Raw genomic sequence first — 24,122 nt, forward strand, 5'->3', positions numbered from 1 at the left:
AGGAGCCTGAAGGTGCACAAGTCCACGGGACCTGACGAGATGCATCTGTCAGTCCTGAGGGAACTGGCAGGTGAAGGTGCTAAGCCACTATCCGTCATATTTGAGAAGTCGTGGTAGTCCGGGGAAGTTCCCACTGAATGGAAAAGAGGACACATAACCCCCATATTTAGAAAGGGAGAACAAGGAAGACCTGGGGAACTACAGGCCAGTCTGTCTCACCTCTGTGCCTGGCAAGATCATGGAGTAGATCCTGCTGGAAACTATGCTAAGGTACATGGAAAATAAGGACGTGATTGGTGACAGCCAACATAGCTTCAATAAGGGCAAATTGTGCCTGACAATTTTGTATGATGGGGTTACAGCGATGGCGGATAAGGGAAGAGGAACAGATGTCATCTACCTGGACTTGTGCAAAGCATTTGACACTGTCCCACATGACATCCTATCTCTAAATTGGAGACACATGGATTTGATGGATGGACTACTCAGTGGATAAGGAATTGGCTGGATGGTCGTACTCAAAGAGGTGCGGTCAATGGCTCAATGTGCAAGTGGAGACCATTGATGAGTGGCCTTCCTCAGGGGTCAGTATTGGGACCAGCGCTGTTTAACATCTTTGTCGGCAACATGGGCAGTGGGATTGAGTGCACCCTCAGCAAGTTTGCTGATGACAGCAAGCTGTGTGGTGCGGTTGACGCACTGGACGGAAGGGATGCCATCCAGAGGGACCTTGACAGGCTTGAGAGGTGGGCCTGTGTGAACATTATGAAGTTCAACAAGGCCAAGTGCAAGGTCCTGCACATGGGTTGGGCCAATCCTAAGCACAAATGCAGGCTGAACGATGAATGGATTGAGAGCAGCCCTGAGGAGAAGGACTTGGGGGTATTAGTGGATGCCAAACTGAATATGACCCAGCAATGTGCACTTGCAGCTGTGATGGGTTGACCCTGGCTGGTTGCCAGGTGCCCACCAAAGCCGTTCTATCACTCCCCCTCCTCAGCTGGACAGGGGAGAGAAAATATAACAAAGAGCTTGTGGGTCGAGATAAGGACAGGAGAGATATCACTCATCACTTACCGTCACGGGCAAAACAGACTCAACTTGGGGAAATTAACTCACTTTATTACAAATCAACCAGAGTAGGGTAATGAGAAATAAAACCAAATCTCAGAACACCTTGCCTCCACCCCTCCCTTCTTCCCGGGCACAACTTCACTCCCGGCTTCTCTACCAACCCCCCCAGCGGCACAGGGGGACGGGGAATGGGATTTACGGTCAGTTCATCACACGTTGTTTTCTGCCGCTTCATCCTCCTCAGGGGGAGGACTCATCACACTCTTCCCTGCTCCAACGTGGGGTCCCACCCACGGGAGACAGTCCTCCACGAACTTCTCCAACGTGGGCCCTTCCCACGGGCTGCAGTTCTTCACGAACTGCTCCAGCATGGGTCCTTTCCACGGTGTGCAGTCCTTCAGGAGCACACTGCTCCAGCGTGGGTCCCCCACGGGGTCACAAGTCCTGCCAGAAAACCTGCTCCAGCATGGGCTCCTCTCTCCACAGATCCGCAGGTCCTGCCAGGAGCCTGCTCCAGCGCAGGGTTCCCACGGGGTCACAGCCTCCTTCGGGAAACCCACCTGCTCCGGCGTGGGGTCCTCCACGGGCTACAGGTGGATATCTGCTCCACCGTGGACCTCCATGGACTGCAGGGGGACAGCCTGCCTCACCATGGTCTTCACCACGGGCCGCAGGGGAATCTCTGCTCCGGCGCCTGGAGCATCTCCTCCCCCTCCTTCTGCACTGACCTTGGTGTCCGCAGAGTTGTTTCTCTTACATGTTCTCACTCCTCTCTCCGGCTGCCGAATCTGCCTATCCCAACTTTTTTTCCTTCTTAAAAATGTTATCACAGAGGCGTTACCGCTATCGCTGATTGGCTTGGCCTTGGCCGGCGGCAGGTCCATCTTAGAGCCGGCTGGTATTGGCTCTCTCTCGAACACAGGGGAAACTTCCAGCAACTTCTTACAGAAGCCACCCCTGTAACCCCCCCCGCTACCAAAACCTTGCCAGCAAAACCAATACAGCAGCCCAGAGAGCCAATTGCATCCTAGGCTGCACCAAAAGAAGTGTGACCAGCAAGTTGAGGGAGGTGATTCCCCCTCTCTATTCTGCTCTCATGAGACCCCAACTGCAGTACTGTGCTCAGCTTTGGGGCACCCAACATAAGGACATGAACCTGTTGGAGAAAGTCCAGAGAAGGGCCATGAAGATGATGAGAGGGCCGAAGCACCTCCCCTATGAGGACAGGCTGAGAGAATTGAGGTTGTTTAGCCTGGAGAAGAGAAGGCTCCAGGGAGACCTTATAGCAGCCTTCCAGTATGTAAAGGGGTACCTACCTCCTAAAGGGGGCCGACAGGAAAGCCAAAGAAGGACTTTTTACAAGGGTATGTAATGATAGGACAAGGGGACAAGGGGTAATGTATTTAAAGTGAAAGAGAGTAGATTTAGATTAGAGATAAGGAAGAAGTTCTTCACTGTGAGGGTGGCGAGACACTGGAACATATTGCCCGGAGAGGTTGTGGATGCCCCATCCCTGGAATTGTTCAAGGCCAGGTTGGATGGCGCTTTTAGCAACTTGGTCTAGTGGAAGGTGTCCCTGCCCATGGCAGAGGGGTTGGAACTACATGATCTTTATTGTCCCTTCGAACCCAAACTATTCCATTCTATAATTTCACTGACACATTTTCAAATGATTAACGTAAGACCACTGTATTTTTTAGCTTGCAGACAACCTTAAACTGCAATGGATAGTACATGGCTTAAAGAATAATCTTCTAGGAGCCACAGATGAGTTTAAAAGTATTTTAAAATATTTTAAGTTCTTCCTGCAAGCAGTAGTGTTACTTTAGGAGTACTTAAATAGGCTTACAAATGTCAATTGAAACTGCTTTTATCATCCCTAGCTTAGCATAAATTTATAGAGTGTGATATCAGAGAACCTGAAAAAGTGAAAAGGAGTGGACTTCTAGTCAAGATTCTTGAGGCATAACATGCTTATAGCCCTGGAAATCAACATCGCAATTACATTAACTTTTTCATCAATAACAAAGCACACGTTCTAAAATTGTTTTTCTTAATCTGAATACTGGACAGCACTAAGGAAATTGCACTAATGCAAAGAATCAACAAAGGTGTTTATTTAATAATTAATTAGTCTTCTTTTTTTCTTTTTCTTTCTGAATAGATTGACTATTACTCACATATGTTGCATTCTTCTCATCTCTATGCATCATTAGTAATAAAACAAAAGTGGAACACATGGTCTGTTGCTTACTGATCTTCAGAATTCCACATACTTCCTTTTTTAAGTAGTTAAGTTTACTGATGGAATGAGAAACCTAAAAAGGTAGCAGCTCAAGTGTAATTCCCAAATGGTGCCTAAAACTTGATCTACTTTTGATGTTGAAACACCACGTGATGGAGAAACTAAATAGCTTATAAAACTAACCAAACTTGCAGCTCAATTTCTGTTCTACTACCATCTATGTTGCACTTTGGTAATCTTGTGAAGATTGGTAGCATGGCCTTAGTATGAGTACACTTTTATATTTTTAACACCAAACAAAAAACAGGTTGCATGAAAAGTCATTGTTGTAATCCAAGATTAAATATTGGTTCTAATAATAAACATAAATCCATTAACAGGGAAAAAAAATGCACAGAAGTGTACTTCAGATATGTTAGAACATAAACATGTGATTAAAGCTGAGAATATGTTAATTTCTTTCCTGAAAGAGGATTTTTTCTTGACTAAAAATTGTCAATAAATATTATGGTTACAGTCTGCCATCAAAAAGTTTTTGAAACAAATTCTTATTTCTAGATGTTTTGTGTTTCAGCTAACATAAAGGCAGTAGATGTATTGTTTCTCTTTATGCTAGCTTTTGACATTTTTTGAGTGAAAAGTAAGATGATATTGACATGAACTTGGGAAAGATGCCTGTGAGGCTAAAACCCTGACCTCATCCTAAAGAACATGGACCAGAGGTAAGTAAATACATTTTCAGTGAGCTTTCAGTTTTCTTCTGAAATTGAGGTATTTCTCCAACACTACATGCCAGTAGTTTAAAAACAAATTAAGTCTGTGAGTTGGGTTTTTACTTGAGTGATGTAAAAGAAGCTTAGTTCAGCCAAATCATAAATAGATGCCTTCTTCTGAAAATTATTACATATCTTTGGAGGAGTGTGAATTGCTTGATTAAAAAATGTTGCTTTTAGTGTGAAATATTTCATCAGAATAAACCACACAAATCTGTGTTACATAACATCAATTTTATATGTGCCAAGTGTCAAGGAGTCACCAAGTGACACATTACTTTGTCAGTCACACCGCAAATGTCACATTTCTTAAAGGTAGGCATCCCACTGTCCAAGGAGCTCAGTGTTTCTCTCCCTGTATCCCAGATACTCTGTTACTTCTATGTGTGAAATCAGATACAGCAAGGAAGTAAGTCTAAGAGAGGCAGTGTGAGAGAGAGAGAGAGAGACTTACCAACCAAAAATAACACATACACAGATGAAAGCTTTATAAATAAAATATCATTAGAAGACAATACTGAAGGAGGGAATAAATTCTAAGATGGCCTTCTTTGTGCTGTGCCACAGCATTATGAAATCAGCCTTGCATTTTTCCTCTTTTAGATATATAACACATTTTGTGAACTTCTCTTTTTTAACTTTTTTTTTCCCCTACTTATGCTGTCAGCTTGATATCTGCGCCCCTGTGAAATTTCAAACCTGATGCACTGAGTGGAGCTTTTAACCCCATTATTACTATTACTTTAGTGTACAAAGAAAATGCTGATGCACTTCTGTATACTGTCTCCTATGTATTCTGAAAAATTCCCTTTAGAAGCTAAATGAACACCCTGCCTTTAAAGGTTTATAATATGTTCCCTTCTGCTCTTCTAGTGAAAAAGAAACACCTTTATGTTATGATTTTCAGACCTCAATAGCAATCATCCCATGTTGTCCACCTTCTCAATATATTCTTCCTGTTCCTCCCTTTATTCATTAGCAGAACTAGGTTTTGTTCACCAAAGAAATGCAGCTTGGCATCTCTCATGCATACATATATACATAAATACATATATATATATATATAAACACACATACTCCCACACATTAACACAGCCATAAACACTTGCAATATAGCTATATATAAAGTGAGGATTGAATAGTTTGATCTATTTTCAGTTAAAGAATACCTAGACTGCATTTTATTTTTAACTTTTTTTTCTAATATTCACCATGCTTCAGAATATGGAGTGATATCAGACTGAATCAGTCTATCACAGTACTCTATCTCAATTTCCATTAAATTCACTTTTTTTTCCTGTTTCCTCCTCTTTTGTCTTTTTAACAAGGAGATTTGAATCACTGTGAAAGAAGTTACAGTGGTGAGAGTACATGAAAGTGAGAATTACTGAAAACCACAACAGGACAATGAGGCTCAAGAGCTAATAGAGACTACTGGTTAATATATAGGCTAGAGTAGAATTTGAGATGCAAATAAGGGTAGATACAGTGCATTAACCTAACCTGAGATCAGTAGAATTTAACGACATAAAAGTCTTAACAAATCTGAAGTTTAAATATTATTAAATGTAAAATTCATTAAAACAGATTCAGTCCACCTAAATCCTACCATAATTAGGAAGTAGGAAACAAAATTCCACCATCAACTTGACTGCAAGAACCCTTTTATGTCTTTATTGCTGAATAGCCATTACAGATTCCTTAATCTATTAACATCACTTCCAAGCCTCAAATTGTGTGGATGTATAAACTGAAGCTCGCAAGTGTTCAGAAACACTTTTTCTGAGACCGTGATGATCATCTACCTGCTGCCTACAGCTTCGTTGCCATCAGCACTAGGATGAACTTAGATTCTCCTAAAAAAATTCTGAAAGTATAAATGGTGTTCCCAGCATTAATAAATAGTGACATCATTGGAAGTGTCTGTCCACAATAAATTGCACAGGAATCTAGCAATTACAGCATTTCCCCAAGGGACAGGTGAGACAGTTACCAGACTCCTTGACATAAAATATGCATTAACCTGGATTACACCATTCTCCACTCTTTCTTTTGAACTGTGTGTGGTGCAGGGAGACAGAAAGAGGGCAAATGAGAAGTGCATTATTCAATTCAGGTGAGCTGTGGATCTTCAGAAGCACCTTTCTCTCTGCAGTGATGATCTGAGGATGTTTGGCAACTGCCTCAGAACAATGAATTATTTCCCCATTGGAATCTAAATTAGATATTTAAGTAATTATTTTAAATAGGGTCTTTAAAATAAATCACCTCTTTTAAAACCTTGGCTTCTGTTTGACCAATATTGCAAATATTAGCATTCACACTATATTTTGAAAAATACTAGTTGGCTGGCATATAGTAACAATCTTTCTTTGCTGTCTAACCAAGGACTCTGTGATTCATCAAAATACATATAGATCTAAGGCGAAACTGTGAAATATATATTTATCTTCTCATGGTCATTCTACTGTAATTAGGTGTTTGCATCACTGATTTCAGGGAAACTATATAATGATAAAAATTCCAGAATGGTGAGGTTCTGTAAAATGAAATATACTGCATATTAATTATCAGGTTTTCTTTCAAAGATAAGTCCAGCAGAAAGGTGGTCTTAAATAGTGTTAGATCTCTCTGCTGCATCCACATATCTACTTCTATTTCATGAAAAAAAGCTTATTTAAAAAAAAAATACTTCTGTTAGATCTTCCATATTAGGACTTTATGAAGCAATGATATGAAATGAAAGTAGCAACATATATACAAATACATTTATTCATTTTAAATCTTCAAAATTGTTGAAGTCCATTTTTTGCTTCCTTTTTGACTTATTCATTGTACATTTTAATCCCATATTTCACCATTCAAAATCATGTTTGCTTTTCTACCTGGGGTGTGGCCACATTTCACTGTGATATTTGTGCCCACAACTCATACTATTAAATTTTATCCAGAATTTTCCTTTCTCTGCTGAATGTTATCAAACATAGACCTACATATTGTCTCTGTTTAGCTCCCACTGAAGTCAATAGTGAGAGTTTGGATAGCATTAGTAGTTGGATGAGACCCCCCTGATCGTCAGAAAACAAGATTGAAAGATATAAAATAGTTTAAGTTATATTCATTACTGCCAGAGGTTGACAGAGTGCTAGCTTCTGGTTTGGAGCGGAGGGGGTGTAGAGTTTTGCCTGTTTTTTCAGAAAGTGCTTCAGCTGTGTGTGCTGGCTGCAAAGAAGATCAACCGTATACTGGGGAGCATTAAGAGGAGCATTGTCACAGGTTGAAGGAGATGATCCTTCCCTTCTACTCAGAACTGGTGAGACCACATCTGAGACCACATCTGGGGTAATGTGTCCAGTACTGGGCTTCCTAGTATGAAAGGGACATGGACATACTGGAAAGAGTTCAGCGGAAGGCCACCAAGCTGGTCAGGGGCCTGGAGCACATAACAAAAGGAGGAGAGCCTCAGAGAAGGGGAGTTGTTCAGCCTGGGAATGAGAAAGCTATGGGGAGACTTCATTGCTGTCTGCCCCTACCTAATGGCAAGGTGTAAAAAAGATGGAAGTCAGTCCCTCTTTGGAGGTGCAGAATCAAGGACAAGAGATGACAGACACAAGTAATACAGGAAATACAGTTTCAAAATTAAAAAAAAATTACATGAGGGTGATCAAACATTCGCACTCAAACTGAACCACAGATTCTCAGAGAGATTTTGGAATCAGCATCCTTGGAGATATTCAGACCTGACCGAGCATGGACCTGAGCAGCCAGCTCTGAGTTGGCTCTGCTCTGAGCAGGAGATTGGACAAGATGACCTCTGGATATCCTTTCCAACTTACATAATTCTGTGATTCTATGATTTCATTTGTTTGGCTTTCTGACCAGACAACAAAAATATTCTTTACAAAGTTCAGGAAATTGCAGGTAGTCTCTTCTTTAAACAGCATCATGTGATAACCTAGATCATCCTCTCTGGTTCAAATCTAGAGCCATTCTTTATACCTAACTTCTCTGATTAGACAGCTATCAGTCTTTAAATTTGTTTAGTACTGAAGAGTCCTCCTTTGTCAACATTCTTATTTTTAACAATTCTGCTGATAACATCTGTCTAGTTGCAAAATTATGGAGCTGTCTGTACCCAAGTCTGACTATGCCTAAGCCAGACAATATATTTCATTTTGTTTGGAAAACTTGCACAGTAGTTGGATTAGGTTTCCTTTTTAGGTTTTTAATGCACTGTGGACATGATGAACAAATTAGGCAATAAAAGATGTTTCAAGACAAGAGAAAAGGTTTTGTGAACAAAGAAAGGACAGGAGAAAAAATAGAAAATACAAATAACTGTGCCAAATAACTGAAGATAACCTCAATGACATCCATAATACTGGTCATGCAGGAAAAGTAAATGAAATTTGGCCTGCTATTACAGTGGTATTTCGTATTGTACACTAGTACATAGTGTAAATTACTGATTATTAAACTGCCACCCAGTTGAAATCACACTGAATCACACTAAAACAACTACCTTTTCTTTAGATTCCATCTGAAATTGGTGACATAATTAAAACCAAACAAAATTATACAAACACTCTAAAGCCTCAAATACTTTATTAATTTGAAATGAATGGCATGCAGATTAAAGCAGTGAGAAGAAAAAATGCTCTGGTGCACTGTGCATTCTTTTTGCTTTTAAATTTTCAGTTGTTCATCTAATCTAGATTATTTTATACATTACCTATTCAGATAATATTAATACTCTCATTTACCTCATGCTCCTTTAAGAACTGTCAATTATTGTCACAGCATGCAAATTTGTTCTAAAGTGAAGAAAGTGTTGGAAGCTCTGGCTTCCCCACCAAACAGGACAAGGACGTAACTGTCAACTGGTTTTACATTAGCAGGTAATGCTGATGCTATCCTGCCTGCACTTCCTCCACATTACTGGAAGTAGAACAGTTCTTGCAGTCATCAAGACTATGGGGAGGGCAACTGGGCTTTGCATATACCTTTCCTGCTGTCCAGAATGACACAGTTTCTGACACGGTAAAGTGAAGAAGCTCAGCTAGTTTAAACACATTAGGTGTGATTTGTTTTCTATAAATTCAGCCATCTAAACTTTTGGTACTTTGTCTACTTTTGTCCTCCTATAGTTAGTAAAAAGAGGTGGGCCCATCAGAGTCTATCAATCATTAAGGCACATTCTTCCCACAGGCATCAGAGGAGTCCTCCAAAAGGCTTCAGAAATCAAAACCTGAGGAATCTGAAATATATTTGATTATGTCAAGACACTGTGACAATTATTTCTACATTTTAATCAGTCTCTATCTACATGCCTATACGTCTCCTTCCTTGAAACACGTGCCCATCCATAGAATCACAGAATGGTTGAGGGTGGAAGGGACTTATGGAGGACATACGGTCCAACCCTCCTGCTCAAGCAGGGCCACCTACAGCCAGTTTCCCTGGATCACGTCCAGACGGCTTTTGAATATCTCCAAGGATGGAGATCCCACAACCATTCTGGGCAACCTGTGCCAGTGCTTAGTCCACTAAATAGGTATTGCTGAGTAAAGCTGTTTCTTACTCTACACCAAAGAAGTCTGAAACACCTGCTTTACCATTAGTTACTTTGATAGATGAATCATTTGTATTTGCAATATCATAAATAATTGGCCAAATTGATAGTAGCACAAACCAGTTGCTATATAAAAAATACTGTGTACGTTGCAGTTTCCAGGTGTACTACATTTTCAGTTGTGAGAGTGAAAGCATTTATTGTGTCTGTTAGGTAAATCAGATCAACTATAGTTAGCAGACAACATATACTATTTGTTGGTTACACATTTATAGTCCTTTTAGTAGAAGTGATTATTTTTGCTTCATATGAAGAAAATGTATTCATTTACACAACATAAGAGAGAGAATTGGGGACAAAAATTAGATATTATATTTAAGAAAGGTTAAAGAAAATGTTGTGGAAAGTTCAGTTTAAAGTTAGTATTACTGGCAGAACAAATTTATGGGGTATGACACAATAGATGAAAAAAATGATAGCTTGGATAGAAAAAAGCTATGATGAATAACTTCAATGCTAAAACCATAAAGCTTTAATTCAGTGAGCTAGGAAATGAGGAGCCATTGGTTTGGAGACCAAAATAATGAGTAAGGAAGATGATCCTAAGCCTGGAATTTTGAATGGATATTAGGAATACAAGAAATAAGAAAGAATAATTTGCAATTATATCAGTCCATGTTTATAATAATAGAAATTTGATACAATGTTTTTTGAACATTATTAAAGCCATATATCACATAACTGAGAGACAGTGCAGTAAAAAAATCAGGGCAGAATAGAAGTGTATCAAAGTAATTCAAAGTATCCAAGAATTACAACTGAACAAGAGAAATAGCAGGAAGAAAATTCCTTATGCTGGAATACCAAGAGGATGATAAACTAACATTAGTAAGATAAGAAGAAAATCAAACCAAAAACTTCCTGGATATTTTCAACACTTAATAGGAAGGTTAGTTACTCCCTGTTATCCATATTCACTTCTGGATGGAACAAATTGTATGACTGTGGGTTCAAATAGAGATCATAGAGAGAATTTATTTCTTGGAACCCCTTTGGTGACAATCTGTACAACACAGCTGGCTTTTGTGTGGACATCTCTGGTGCTCTCAACTCATACTCTCTAGCAGCATAGCCACAAAATTGTCAGACCTGTAGTGTCAAGTTAATATCATCCTGAAGAAACAACATGAAGTAGACAAGGTATGTTGTGGTCTTTCCTATGCTGCCCTAGTACTTGAAAAGCAAGCAGTTTAGTATTTTAGGAAATAGCAATTGCTATTAGGATAACAAAACAGTTAATTGTTTTATGTAAGATGTGAAAAACAATGTGAGGATATTTGTCCAGAAAAGAATAGTTCTTCTGCCAATTTGTAGAGATCTTAAAGCAAAGTAACACAAATATGTGCAAGAATTAAAAAGAGCTATAAAAACCAAACCAAAACAAAACAAAACAAAACAAAACAGTTATGCAAATGTGATTAGGGGTACATAAAAAAAGGAAACAACATTTTAAAGACATATTTATTTAGAAGATTTGAAAAGCCTATAGACCTAATGTATTCAGTCAACCTGAATAATTTGTCTGAAAGTAAAAGTTGATACTTGGTGGACAATAAAGTACCTGTGAATACAAGATAGCATATAATGATTTGACCATGTCTCTACATGTGCAAGTGCCATTGGCAGATTATTTATTCAACTTATGCTTCTTCGGTTTTTTAGGGAAATGTAGTCAAGGTAATGGACCCAGCTTTGGGAAAAGACTGGAAAGATATGATAATCAAGTCTCCAAAGGCAGTCTTCCAGTTCATTTTGGAGGAATTCTTCAGTTTACAATTATGAGTTGCTCTAGGAAAGGCACAGCCTAATTTAAGCTTCACCAAGAGAAAGGACGCAGTTAGAAATTCAGATTTATATTTGGTGAGGGAATAAAGTTTGAGGCATTAGAACAGTAGGATATGCACAATACCAGGGTATGGAGTTGTGGAATGGGTTACAGGTTAAAATTAAGTCAGAATGCTTTTCTTGGAGGCCCCCACTTAAAAAAGAAAATACAGGTTCCAGAGGTGTTTCAGAGCAGCAGTCAAATTTGGAATGATCTTAGACAGAGATCTTATGGAAGAAATGTAGGAATTTCAAATACAGTGCCTACAGAGTTCGTTCAGTCTAAAGTGGCATGACCTGTTATGCAATATGGATATGAAGCTCACTGTGGAGACTGAGGGTATTGAAAAGTTGAGTGGATATTAATTTCATGTATATTGTATACTTGGACAAAGTACACAGAAGTACTACACACAAACCCTAGATCTTCTTGATGATGTTAAATCAAACAAATACCCTCAAAAAACTTATGCAAAGATCTTATTATAACCTTTACTTATGCTGAATTCTCTCACTCACTGCAAGGTACCTGATATGGTCCATGCAACATGAGATGAGGCCAAATGCAGATCTTATTAAAGCTCAGTAGCGTGGACCTACCTAATGTAAGCAAAAAGAAGAAGAAAAGAAGTCCTTGGGTATTCATTTTTCACTTTCATGCAGTAAATCAAGTTTAGTGTATTTTGTTGTACATCCACTCTGTTCATTCATTCAATGTTATTTAATTCTTGTGTAGTTGTTGCCGTACAAAAGTGAATAACTCTCATCAAATGTAATAGTACTGCTTTTACATTTATAGTATCATAAAGTGTTACAGCTACTTAGTGTTGATATATAGTCTCAGAGACCCCTGCAGACTTTTATATGTTAGAAAGATTGCATGTCTAGTAAAACTAAGACTTAGTGAATATAAAAATGCCACCCAGTCCTATAAACCAAGTTTGACATTTGCAGTATATTTTGCAGATACTTCTTATAATATTACTTATAAAAAACTTATTTGTGTTGTATGGGTTTGTCAGGTTTTAAGGAAGAAAGAAAAAAAAATAGACAAACATTCCTTCTACACCTCAAAATCTGATTGCTAAAGGAATCAGCAACTAGAAAGCCTCCAAATCTCCTTATGAGTTATGCAAAATTTTTATCCTTTCTGCTGAACTTACCAAATGAGATTCATTACTACAAGTATGTCAGTTGCTATTCTTGCAGATATTTCAACTGAGTATAATGCTGAGCATGATCAAATTTAGTTCTTGTTTCTTATGTAATTCCAAGTACGAGTTAAAAACGTTTCACAATAAACTTCGCGAAGACCACAGTAACAAAAAGGTCCACACCTTAGTTGAATAAGTATATATTGAATTCTTAAGTATCAGAGTATATGATTTCTTGGGATGGATAGGTGGGGTTCTGGTGTGCTACTGAGTCACAGAGCTCTTATTTTGTCAGTGGATAAAGAGCACTGCTAAAGCAGAAAGTTTGAAGACACATACGTAGTGGAAGAGAAGGTATAATGATTGGGAGAGCTTACTAAAGAAATAGAGATGTTCCATGTGTTTTGTACATTTTTCTGCCCTTCCCAGTATGACAGTCTGTATGCAGTCAAGCGTACAGCTATTAACAACATAACTGGCTGATGCTACATTAACTTTTCACTTCCAGTGAAAATGAAGACCAGAAAAACCTCTCCCAGTAAACACATCCTACTGTGCTAGCCAGCTTCCCCATAGCTCATCTAAATCACTAGCAATCAAATCATATCTGCCTTGGGTGCTAATTGAGTGGGAGGAACTCTACACATTCCAATATGGCCAATAGAAGCAAAAAGGTGGATAAAAAAGGAAACTACATTAAAAATGTGAAGAGAATGGATATGTTTAGATCAGAAAATACAGAGCGTTTGTGGGATTTTTCTTGATTTAAATGGTCTACTTTCCAATTTTAAAAGGCTTTTATCAAACTCAGATTCTATATTTTATTTTTGTAAGCCAATAATAATTTACTTATACTTAAATCTTTCTAAAATGTTAAGGGATAAAGTGAGGGAAATGAGTTTACCTAAAAAGTCAGTGAAAAATCTAAATTATTGGATTGACATTTAATAGCTTCTAATTTTGTACTCTGTGGGGAAAAACAAAATCAGACCACGTGACAAAGTAGAAGGTATATAGTTCATTACATCTTCAAAGGAATGAATTATGCAAAGAAAGATACTAAGGCAGAAAAGAAAAGAGTGGTTTCTTTAATTAGCATACTAACAATTGCACTTGGACTTTATAATAAATACTGTATTTTAAGAAAATGGTCTATAATGATAATGACAAATTGTATTGGGTTTGTGTGGCAATGTTTTGGTAGTGGGGGGGCTACAGGGGTGGCTTCTGTGAGAAGACACCAGAAGCTTCCCCTATGTCTGATAGAGCCAATGCCAGCTGGCCCCAAGACGCACCTGCTGCTGGCCAAGGCTGAGACAATTAGTGAAGGTGGTAGCACCTCTGGGATAATGCATTTAAGAAGGGAAAAAAAGTTGCAGCACAAGAGCAGCCAAAAGAGAGGAGTGAGAACATGTAAGTGAACCAACCCTGCAAACCCCCAGGTCAGTGCAGAAGGAGGGGAGGAGATGCTCCAGGCGCCGGAGCAGAGATTCCCCTGCAGCCTGTGGGGAAGACCATGGTGAGGCAGGCTGTCCCCCTGCAGCCCAGGGAGGTCCACGGTGGAGCAGATCTCCACCTGCAGCCCAGGGAGGACCCCATGCTGGAGCAGGTGGGTTCCCGAAGGAGGCTGTGACTCCTTGGGAAGCCCGCACTGGAGCAGGCTCCTGGCAGGACCTGTGGCCTCAGGGATAGAGGAGCCCACGCTGGAGCAGGTTTTCTGGCAGGACTTGTGACCCCGTGGGGGACCCACACTGGAGGAGTGTGCTCCTGAAGGACTGCATGCCATGGAAGGGACCCATGCTGGAGCAGTTCATGAAGAACTGCAGCCCATGGGAAGGACTCACATTGGAGAAGTTCGTGGAGGACTGTCTCCTGTGGGAGGGACCCCACGGTGGAGCAGGGGAAGAGTGAGGAGTCCTCCCCCTGAGGAGGCAGGAGCGGCAGAGACATTTGATGAACTGACCCCAACCCCCATTCCCCGTCCCCCTGTGCCACTGTGGGGGGAGCAGGTAGAGAAAATTGGGAGTGAAGTTGTGTCTGGGAAGAAGGGAGGAGTGGGGGAAGTTGTTTTAAGATTTTGTTTTATTTCTCATTACACTACTCTGATTTGATTGGTAATAAATTATACGAATTTCCCCAAGTCAAGTCTATTTTGCCTGAGATAGTAATTGGTGAGTGATCTCTCCCTGTCCTTATCTCAACCCACAAGTTTTTCATTATATTCTCTCTCCCCTGTCCAGGGTCAACCCACCACACAAATTTTCTTTCTTTTCTAAATACATCACTCATGTCAAACTAAAGTTCTGGCATTCAAAGAAAACTTAATATTATTTCCTACATATGTTTCACTGCCACATAGACATGATAGAAATCAGTGAGAAAATCAGCAACCTGGGTTCTACAAACAAACATTATGTTATGCCAGAACAATATTTCGAGCAGCACTACTGAGGGACACTACATGACATGTGTGTGCACTGGAGACCATGGAATTTTACCTGTTATCAACTGTGACTTAATTTAAATTCTTGCAGCTATACAAAACCCCAATGAGAATATATAAACTTAAATAAGAGACAACAGTACTGAAGGAACAAGACCCACCTGAACAGAGGAAAAAAAAAAGGTTGCTTTGAAAAGGCAACTACTTAAAACTGTATGTAGGGAGGAAAAACAGAACATGAAAAGCTGTTCAAAGTAGGAAATTGAGAAATAGATTAGGACTACTATACAAATTTGTGGCTGCTTATAGCAGAAGAAAGAGGGCAAGAAATGGAAATATGTTAGGGTCAAATGTGAAGTGTAGGAGATCTAGAATGATGGAGATGTTGGTGAGTGGGAAAAGGAAACCTGAATTTACTGCTGAAAATGGAGAAGGATTAGGGGTAGAAAGTAGTTGATTGAGATAAAAGGGAGAGAGAGGAGGAGGAAATTTGGCTATGAAATTTAGACAGATTGGAGAAGTGGGAAGTAAGGTGTGAAGAGTAAGGAGAGGTGGCATTTGCATTTGCACCTACAGTTGCAGATGTTGAGCGATAACCTCCTATGAAATAGTCTTAGCTGTAAGAGCAAAAACTAAATAAGAAAAGTATAGCATTTTTTAGTGGAGTCATGGAAAAGAGAAGGATATGATTATATTGGTTCCACCACATTTTATTTTTTTTTTTAGACAAAGAAATGAAGACTATGATTATCCAGTTAATTCTTATGACTATATTACTTAATATGCTGCTTCAGAAACTCTTTTGTAACTTAATGACATTCATGTGATTGTCTCCAAGACAATAACCTTTAGAATTCTTACGTAAATAAAGCTAAATCTGGAAATCTTTACTCACAGTAAGTCAAGACAAAAATGGGCTTGGATATTGAAAGAACCTTAACAGTCACAAGAGCTGAGATCTATAAAAGCATGTAGACTAGACTTAGACACCAAAGGTTTTCAGACTAAGAACTACATACAAAATCTAGTCAGAAGTCATACAATGGAATGGCATCTTCCTTAAGAATGTGGTGCTAGGCCATCTTAGACACTACTAAGTCATTAATTCTCTTGGAAGTGTTTTAATATAAGCAGTAAAATTCCACAAGATATCTGCTACCTGAGTAGCAACTCTGACAATGCCCCAGTTAATGGTCAGACACTTGGCTTGCCCATAACAGGATGGAAGTTCTCCTATGGGTTACTATGGCCTGGAGTCCTTGATTACCTTAATTTTGGCCCTGCAGTGCTACTGTTATTACCTAAAAGTCTTTTGCTTTATCCTGAGAGTAGCTTGACTGCTGGTCATATTTGATTGTCCAGAAGGTTTGAAATAAACTGTGAAATTTTATTAATCAGAATGGATTAATGCAGACTGAAAGACTATAAAAAATATAATCTAGTCTACAAACTAAAGATCAAAAGAGGACTGGAGACTATGCTTGCCCTTTATGCAGCGTGCAGGATAAAAATGTTCTACCAGTACTGGAAATCAAAGGGAGATAAGGACATCATGATGGCAGAAGTTTTGATTTTGTTTTGGTTTTGGTTGCTTTGCCTGCTTTGTTTCTTCTGTGAGCCTCACAATGACCTCCAAGAGTGTCTCATGTAGCTTACATAAATTCTAACAGATGGCCTACCGTAGGGCTTAATTTTCCCCTTTTCCAAACAGGAGTATGGAATTTTCTTTGTATATTTGTTTGGGGTTTTTTTGATTTATTTGTGGGAAAGCTATATTAAACAGATGGGCTTTGCATTTTGGCCACATAGACTTAATTCAAATGGATTATAGTCAAAACCGTTTAGTCCATTGCACCTGCCATATTCTCATACTCTCTCTTGTGTCTAGATTATAATGCACAATAATAAGTAGCACCACATTTTGGACAGAGGCATGGTTTTGGAATAAAAATTCTCCCTGAAATCTGGGGTGTTATTTACAACAACTTTAAGACTGTTCTTTTCAATCCCTTTATGTTCTTTCCTTAAGTTCTGTCTAGCTAAATACCAATAGCACAGATGGGGATGGAGAAGAGAGAGAGATGCATCACTGGTTTGGAGTCCATATTATTTAAGTCTGGGTAGTCTTAAACCTTGCGTTAAAATATATTGGTCAACAGTGTCAGACTGTCAACAGAGTCTGAGCCATAAAATGTTGTGGTTAGACATAAACAACCCACAGCTACCATGATGATTAGACTTGCTCAATACTGACCTCCTAAATTTTGTCCCAAGAACTGATGTTTTTGTGGAGCATTTATCAGATCACATCTGTTTCATGGAATATTTGCTATTAATCTGTGGAAACCTGGCTGAGGCTTTCTTCATTGCATACTGATGCAATCAAGATATCAATGAAATTGTTCTGCAGCTTACTTTTCTGCATAAACAGCCACTGTAGTTGTCATACCTGTGTTGTGTGAATGACAGAGGAGGTGACATAAAAAAATATATCTTTTGTAATGTGGTATATTGTACTAGCAAAAGAGAAAGTTCCTGCAGGTGATGAACACAAATCTAATTGTTTCAAAAGAAAGTGAAAGATTAAGTGCTTTCCTTGGAGTAGGAGTCCAGGATTTAGAGTATACAGTAAATAGGATGCAAGAGGCCCAGACTGGTTATTTTCACCACAAAAAGGGCCCTGAATTCCTGTTTGCACTGTATACCTTAATATTCTAGCTAGCAGAGAAGAGGTTAATTGGCAAGAACAGGTTATCACTTTTCTTTTACCTTCTTCACTTCCAGTAAATATTAATTGGACTCATATCAATTAATAAAAAAAATAATCATTTGGGAAAAGGAGGCACCTAGCTAGTAATTCTTTTTCTTTGTGATTTTTAAAGTATTTTATATGAAATAAAATGTCTTCAACAGCAGGGACAGTGGGTTTATTTTAGCCCTCTTTATTGATTTAAAATGGTTTAAAACACTCTAACGGAAGGTGTCCTCCTTGGTCTTTTTAACTGCTGTAAATCTTGTTCCTTGGTTTCTATAGTTCCTAGTTATTCTCATAGACTGTTTTTAGATCTAACTGTCCAGTATTAATTTGATGTGTATTCTGGGTGCATTCAGTTAATACAGTGTGACTTCAGCTGACAGACCGGACAACATAGGCACATCTGGAAGCTTCAGGAACCATGCATTTGTTACTAGGCCTTCTGCATATGAAAAGTTGCAGCTGGACTGTCTATGTGAAACAAATCCAGTCTATCCCATCTGTGTCAGAAGCAGCAAGCATAAAATGAATGTTCAGTCTGTATGTGTTTGTCAGAGGTTTTGAAAAATCAGTGTATTACCTTTCCAGAAGACCAGATTGCCTGTCTTAAAGCACCTAAATAATGCTTTCTTAATTTCTCACATTGTCGTCATTGTAGTAGTAGTAGTAGTTGCATTTAGATTTCCACCAGCAGTCTAGATCCACCTGTTGAAATGTTTTACTTGACCAAGGTCTTCCCATTAAGTTTTGGACAGTTTTCCTTAATACTTTGGGGCAGTTTTTATTCTTGATTCAAGGCCATAGTATTTTGGTGTCATACATATAATGTGTGAGGCCACTTACAAAGGATTAAAATCCTCTTTGTTCTTCATGCTTTACAAGGAGCCCACATATAAAGCAAGAGCTGTGATGAAAATTCTCAGTATACTGCTTTAGCTCTTGTATATTAATTCCATTATTTTCATCCACTTGTCTTATAGCCTTTAAAGAATATTTTAATGCACAAGATAGAAACAATAAATATAAAAGCAATAATATAAAGAATATTTGTCTATAACAATATTTCTTTTATTTTGAAGTGGAAGAGGGCTTAGAAATAGCTTTTCTCATTTTCTTATATACCAGCTATGCAGCAAGAAAATCAAGGACAACTTGGTCTCTTTATAGTATATTAATGACACAGTGTTTCAGTATCAAGTACTATAACTCATAAACAGAAAACTAATGTATAAAATACCCTAGTCACTGACTCAAAGAAAAAAAAGTTCAGCAATATAGAAGCCAAAAGATAGTTTAGCATAGGTTAAAAAAAGACAACATCAATGTTGTTTGACAGCACACAAGGACATCATTTATATCAAAATGCTATAAGGAATTATTTAAAAATTTCCTCAGGTAAAGATAGCATCTGTGGAAGTGTTTGTTTCTGCTCTTGACATTTCAACTTGCAAGCAGTACTTAAAGATATTTCTGTATGTTTTGTTGGAATTGTCTAATAAATCTTGACTGACTTAGCTTCTTCTGAAGCAGGTCATTCAAACAATGTGGCTAAGTAAGCATAATGTCCTAAGTGTTGTGTTGACTTTGTAAGCCTTGGACTCAATGTCAGATTAGCTAAAGCAGCCAATACAGTCATGGCATTTTAGCTACAGCAATACCTCCATTAAGAAATATTTTAGTGGTGTTTGTTTTCGTGGAAACTAATTACTTATCTTTAGCTGGGACAGTTATGAAAGCATTTCTATTTGATTGAAAATACAGATTTAGATGCCAGTTATTTTTCAGAATGTGCATTGATTAGCATTCCCAACAGCTTTGTCTGCTTGAAAAGACCTGTGCAGACTTTTGTCACCACTATTTGGAAAACCTTTGTTTGCATTATATATGGATTTCATTATGATTCCTATATGAATATCTAGGTAGACAGCAGTGATTTTGCATGCTACACAACTCCAATGACAAGGAATTACAACAAAACTTTTACAGAAATTGCCTTTCTTTTAATTCTTTGGGCAAAGAATTACTCCTTTTCTATGCAAACAAAATTAATACTCAAGCTCTAAATGTACTCCAATTGTTTACTTAGTAATACTTAATCAAATGCTTCCAAAATACTTTCAACCAGGATTTCATAATAGTTTTAACTAAATTATAATCCCTAACTAATTATTTTTAGTATTTCTGTAACCCAAAGTACCCAGTCAGAATCAGATCTCCACTGCCATCAATTCTAAGATGAAATACCTCCAACAGTGCCAAAGTGCAGCAACTGCCAATGTCCTCACCAGAGCAAGACAGGCAAGTGATAGTATTCCAGGGTGTTTACTGGGCTACAAAGGAAGAAAATTTAAATGCAGTATCTTTAAGTGTAAAGCGCAATTCAGTTTGAGAGATGGCAAGGCAGGAACAACCCAAATCTGACACACATGCAAAATGATACAAAGACCCTCTGCAGCATGTTTCCAGAACTACAAGCTTTCTTACAGGACATATATGAAATCAAAGCCTCTCTAAAACAAATAAATGCCCCTTTATAGAGTGCACTAGTAAAATATTTTGCCAAAATGTGTGTACCTTGCAAACTTTCCAGTTGAGTTCTGTAAAGGGAGAAAATTATTACACCCCAGACCTTCACCTGAAATGTGACATAGCTGGGTTCCATGGCTTACTCCAGCAACTCAGTATGGAAAATACTTCAGCATTCATGGGTGAAAAACTCTTCCCTTTGTATTGGGTGTAAATGACAAGGTTTTGGTAGCAGGGCGGGGTGCTGCAGAGGTGGCCTCTGTGAGGAGAGGCCAGGAGCTGCCCCGTGCCGGACACAGCCGGTTCCAGCCGGCTCCGACCCGCCCACCCCAGGGCACGGCTCAGCCCCTCAGACAAGATGGCGGCGCCTTTGTGGAAACACGTTTAAGAAAGGGCAGTAAACACTGAGACAAAGGAACAACAAGGCCAAGAGAAATAAGGGCTGATCCATAGCAGAGCTGGTGATACCCCTGAAGGGACTGTAGCCCAGGGAGGACCAGTGCTGGAGGAAACACAATGAGTAAGAAGGAAGGATTAGCAGAAGAAGAGAGTAAGAAACAAGGAGCAGCAGAAATAAACTGCTATACCCTGATCCTAACCTCCTCTGACACCTGTTGCCTCACCAAAGGGACTGAGAGTAACCTGAGGTGATAACAAGGTGAGTGGAGACCAGGAAGGCGGGAGGGGAGGTGTCTGGAGTGAAGCTGAGCCTGGGAAAGAGGGAGGAAAGGTCTTTTCCATAGGCTTTTAAATATTTGCCTTGTCTGTTTGACAGTACCCAAATCAGTATTTAAATATTTTAAATTAAGTTAAATTCCACAAGTTAAGTCTGTTTTGCCTATGATAGTAATTGGTAAGTGATTTCCCTGTCTTTATTTTGACTCATGAGTTTTCTCACTCTTATATTCTACCCCATCCTTCTCTGGTGAGGGGGAAGTGAGAGACCAGCTGGGTGGGTGTTTGACTGTTGGCAGGGGTCAACCCCCCCACGTCCCTGCACATTGAAATGTTCAGTAGGCCAGCCAGAGGCATGCAGACTAATTCAAAACTAAAGGTCATAGATTTTACTTCTACACCAGTCAATGTTTAAACATTTCCTATAATGAATGCTATAGTTATTCTCACATTTTTCTCCCTTTCCTCATTTTACCTCTGTTTTAATTCAAAGTGAAACTGTTTTCCCAAATGTGAATATTAAATCCCTATACTCATTGATTTTCCTGGGGAAGCTGGAAGCAGCAGTGTCAAAAACCATCCCCTGCATCTACAAACAGAAAAGAAAACTGAAACCTGGACAATTACATTCAGAAAAAGGGACCTTGCATTGGGAGATCCTATTGAAATGAATGTCTACTTCAAAGCAAATATTCAGAACTGTGAATCAGCAGCACGCATACATCCCAAACCAAAGATCTAAAACCTGGAGGAAAGGAGGTCTTAGGATAAAGTTTTTTTCTCATAATTTTCTACTGCCTTTCTGATTTTGAGGAGTCTATGCTTAAGCACCTGGAAAGGTCAGGTATCTAAGTTGAGGCTGTGTTTTTCAGAGGAAGAAAAATGGTTAACCACCACATTACAATTCCATGGTCTTTTGTGAACACAGCCTTTGAGTGTTGAGTAACATTTGATATGAAGTCTATGCCAAAGTCAGAATTACAACCCAGTTTTCCAAGGCTTGATCAGAAGCATTAGTCACAGACCTTTGCCCCACATGATTTTACTGTTCTGTGTGTGTGTATGACTGTAACTTCGTATTTTATAGAAACCTGCTGCTTAGTGAGGAAGCCAAAGTGAAAAGTGAAAAGGCATTTGTATGCCCATAGCATTCCTGCCGATGAGACATATAAAAGGGTGAAATCCTAATACTGGTAAGGTAATACTAAGATTTTGCCATTGAGTTCAGAGAGATTATGATTTCAACCATGGTACTTTTTATAATGATTTTTTAATGTGTATCCTTGTTTGTATATTTTGTTTAATCTAAACTGAATGTCAGTGTGACCTGGAAGTCGGATGCTCTTCACAAATGAAAAACAAAAAAAATACAGTCTAAAACCATTAAAAAATATTTGTCTCATTCATTCTTTTCCTATCAGGAATGAACATAGTTATATTTAATCTGGGAATAATCTAGGTAGCCATATATAATATATTTTCATTTGTAATTGGAGAAGAGAGAATACAGCAAAACATTACTAAATCTTCTAAACTTCCTCTTAGAGGATTATCTCCTGCAATCTGTCTTTTTCATAGGTATTGCTCCCCAGTCCAACCCCTTCAAGTCCCAAGGGTTCTTTCATTCATTTTTATTCATTTATAAAGATTAAAGGCTGTAATCAGAGAGCAAAAACAATATTATGTGAAAGGTCACCACTTAAATAGTCTCAACAGCAAACCATTAACATTAAATACATCAAGTGACTAGTCACAGACTAGACATTATTTTCCCAAATGAGTTCTTGAAGAACTGCAAATAGATTTCAGATTCAAAAAACTATTTCATGTCCTTAAGTATTAACCTTTCTAACCTCAATCCAGTCTCCTATATTTCAAGACATCATTTACAGTTGTAGACCATATGGCAAAAAAGAAAAGAGCTAAATTAATTGAATAAGTATTTTTTCAGCTTCTTTTTGTTCAGCTGTAGTCTCTGGTAACTTAGGACGATTTCAAGATCTGAATCGTTGGTGCCACAGTACCTAGGAATAAAGAAAAAGTCCTTTTCTTTTCACACAAGTTATATTTATTTATTTTGACTAAAGCAAGTTAAACACCACCTGCCTGCTATTGCCTACTACTTAGTGAGAGAATGGCCTGGTGATTAATATACTGCAGTTGCTAACAGGTAATTTTTCTTAAAGGTCTGAGTTCAAGAACATACTTCAAGTAATTTTTTTTCAGTTCTTATCTTAGAATAGATAGAAGTGCTGTTTTTTCTGTACAGAACTGTTTCCTTTTCTCTGGTTTTGACTAGAAATTCCCCTTTAGAACTGGAAAAAAATCTATTGAAAATTGTATGATCACAAGGAAAAATTCTGCTTTCATAGAGAAAGCCAAGACAACCTGACCCCTGCCCAGGCTGGGCAGTGCCACTTCCCTGTGGGTTGCCAGGAGCAGCCTGCACTCAATAGTGGGCTGGCAGCGTAAGGGCAGCACGCAGGGACCCCACCTTGGTGTGTGGGGACACCTTCTGGGGCACATTCTTAATGGTGGGTGCGTTGGCACAGGACCAGAAGCAGCAGGAGGCACACAAAGCTGGAGCAGCCATGTCTACTGCAGGAGCAAACCCCCGTGGCTGGGGAAGGGGGTGTGTGTTTCTGTGTCAGAACTTTTTGGATTTATTTATATTATACTCAGTATCCTCTTTATGGATGAAGAGGAAACATTTCTTACATATAAAAGCAAGGATTTATTATTAATGTAATTGAAAATTGTAACAGTCTAATCCAGAAAACATTGCTAGTTCAGACCAAATTATTATGAGGGTGGGGAGGGGGAAAGGGAAAGGAGGAGAAAGAAAGATTGATATGAAAAAAAAAAAAAGCTTAATTATGGTAATACAGTTAGAATTGTTTTACACACATACTTTATAGTTTTTACCCCTTGTCCAGGTTGTTATGCTCATCTTTCCACTGTTTCTCTGAGTCCTAAGCTTAGTGGCTTCAGAGCACTGGTGGCAGGGGTATGTTATGGCCA

At 38.8% G+C, this 24,122-nt stretch overlaps 1 long non-coding RNA gene across 1 annotated transcript; it reads right to left on the reverse strand.

Moving 5' to 3' along the window:
• Positions 1 to 2,460: 2,460 nt before the first annotated feature.
• On the reverse strand, positions 2,461 to 16,329 carry LOC115350651. The gene is made up of 4 exons (XR_003926542.2): positions 16,317 to 16,329; positions 12,241 to 12,245; positions 4,707 to 4,716; positions 2,461 to 2,717 (listed from the first exon to the last, which is right to left on the reverse strand). It is a non-coding gene; the product is annotated as an uncharacterized LOC115350651 (long non-coding RNA).
• Between the last annotated feature and the right edge of the window lie 7,793 nt (positions 16,330 to 24,122).

Source organism: Aquila chrysaetos, chromosome 14, assembly GCF_900496995.4.
Source record: "Aquila chrysaetos chrysaetos chromosome 14, bAquChr1.4, whole genome shotgun sequence".
Lineage (NCBI taxonomy): Eukaryota > Metazoa > Chordata > Aves > Accipitriformes > Accipitridae > Aquila > Aquila chrysaetos.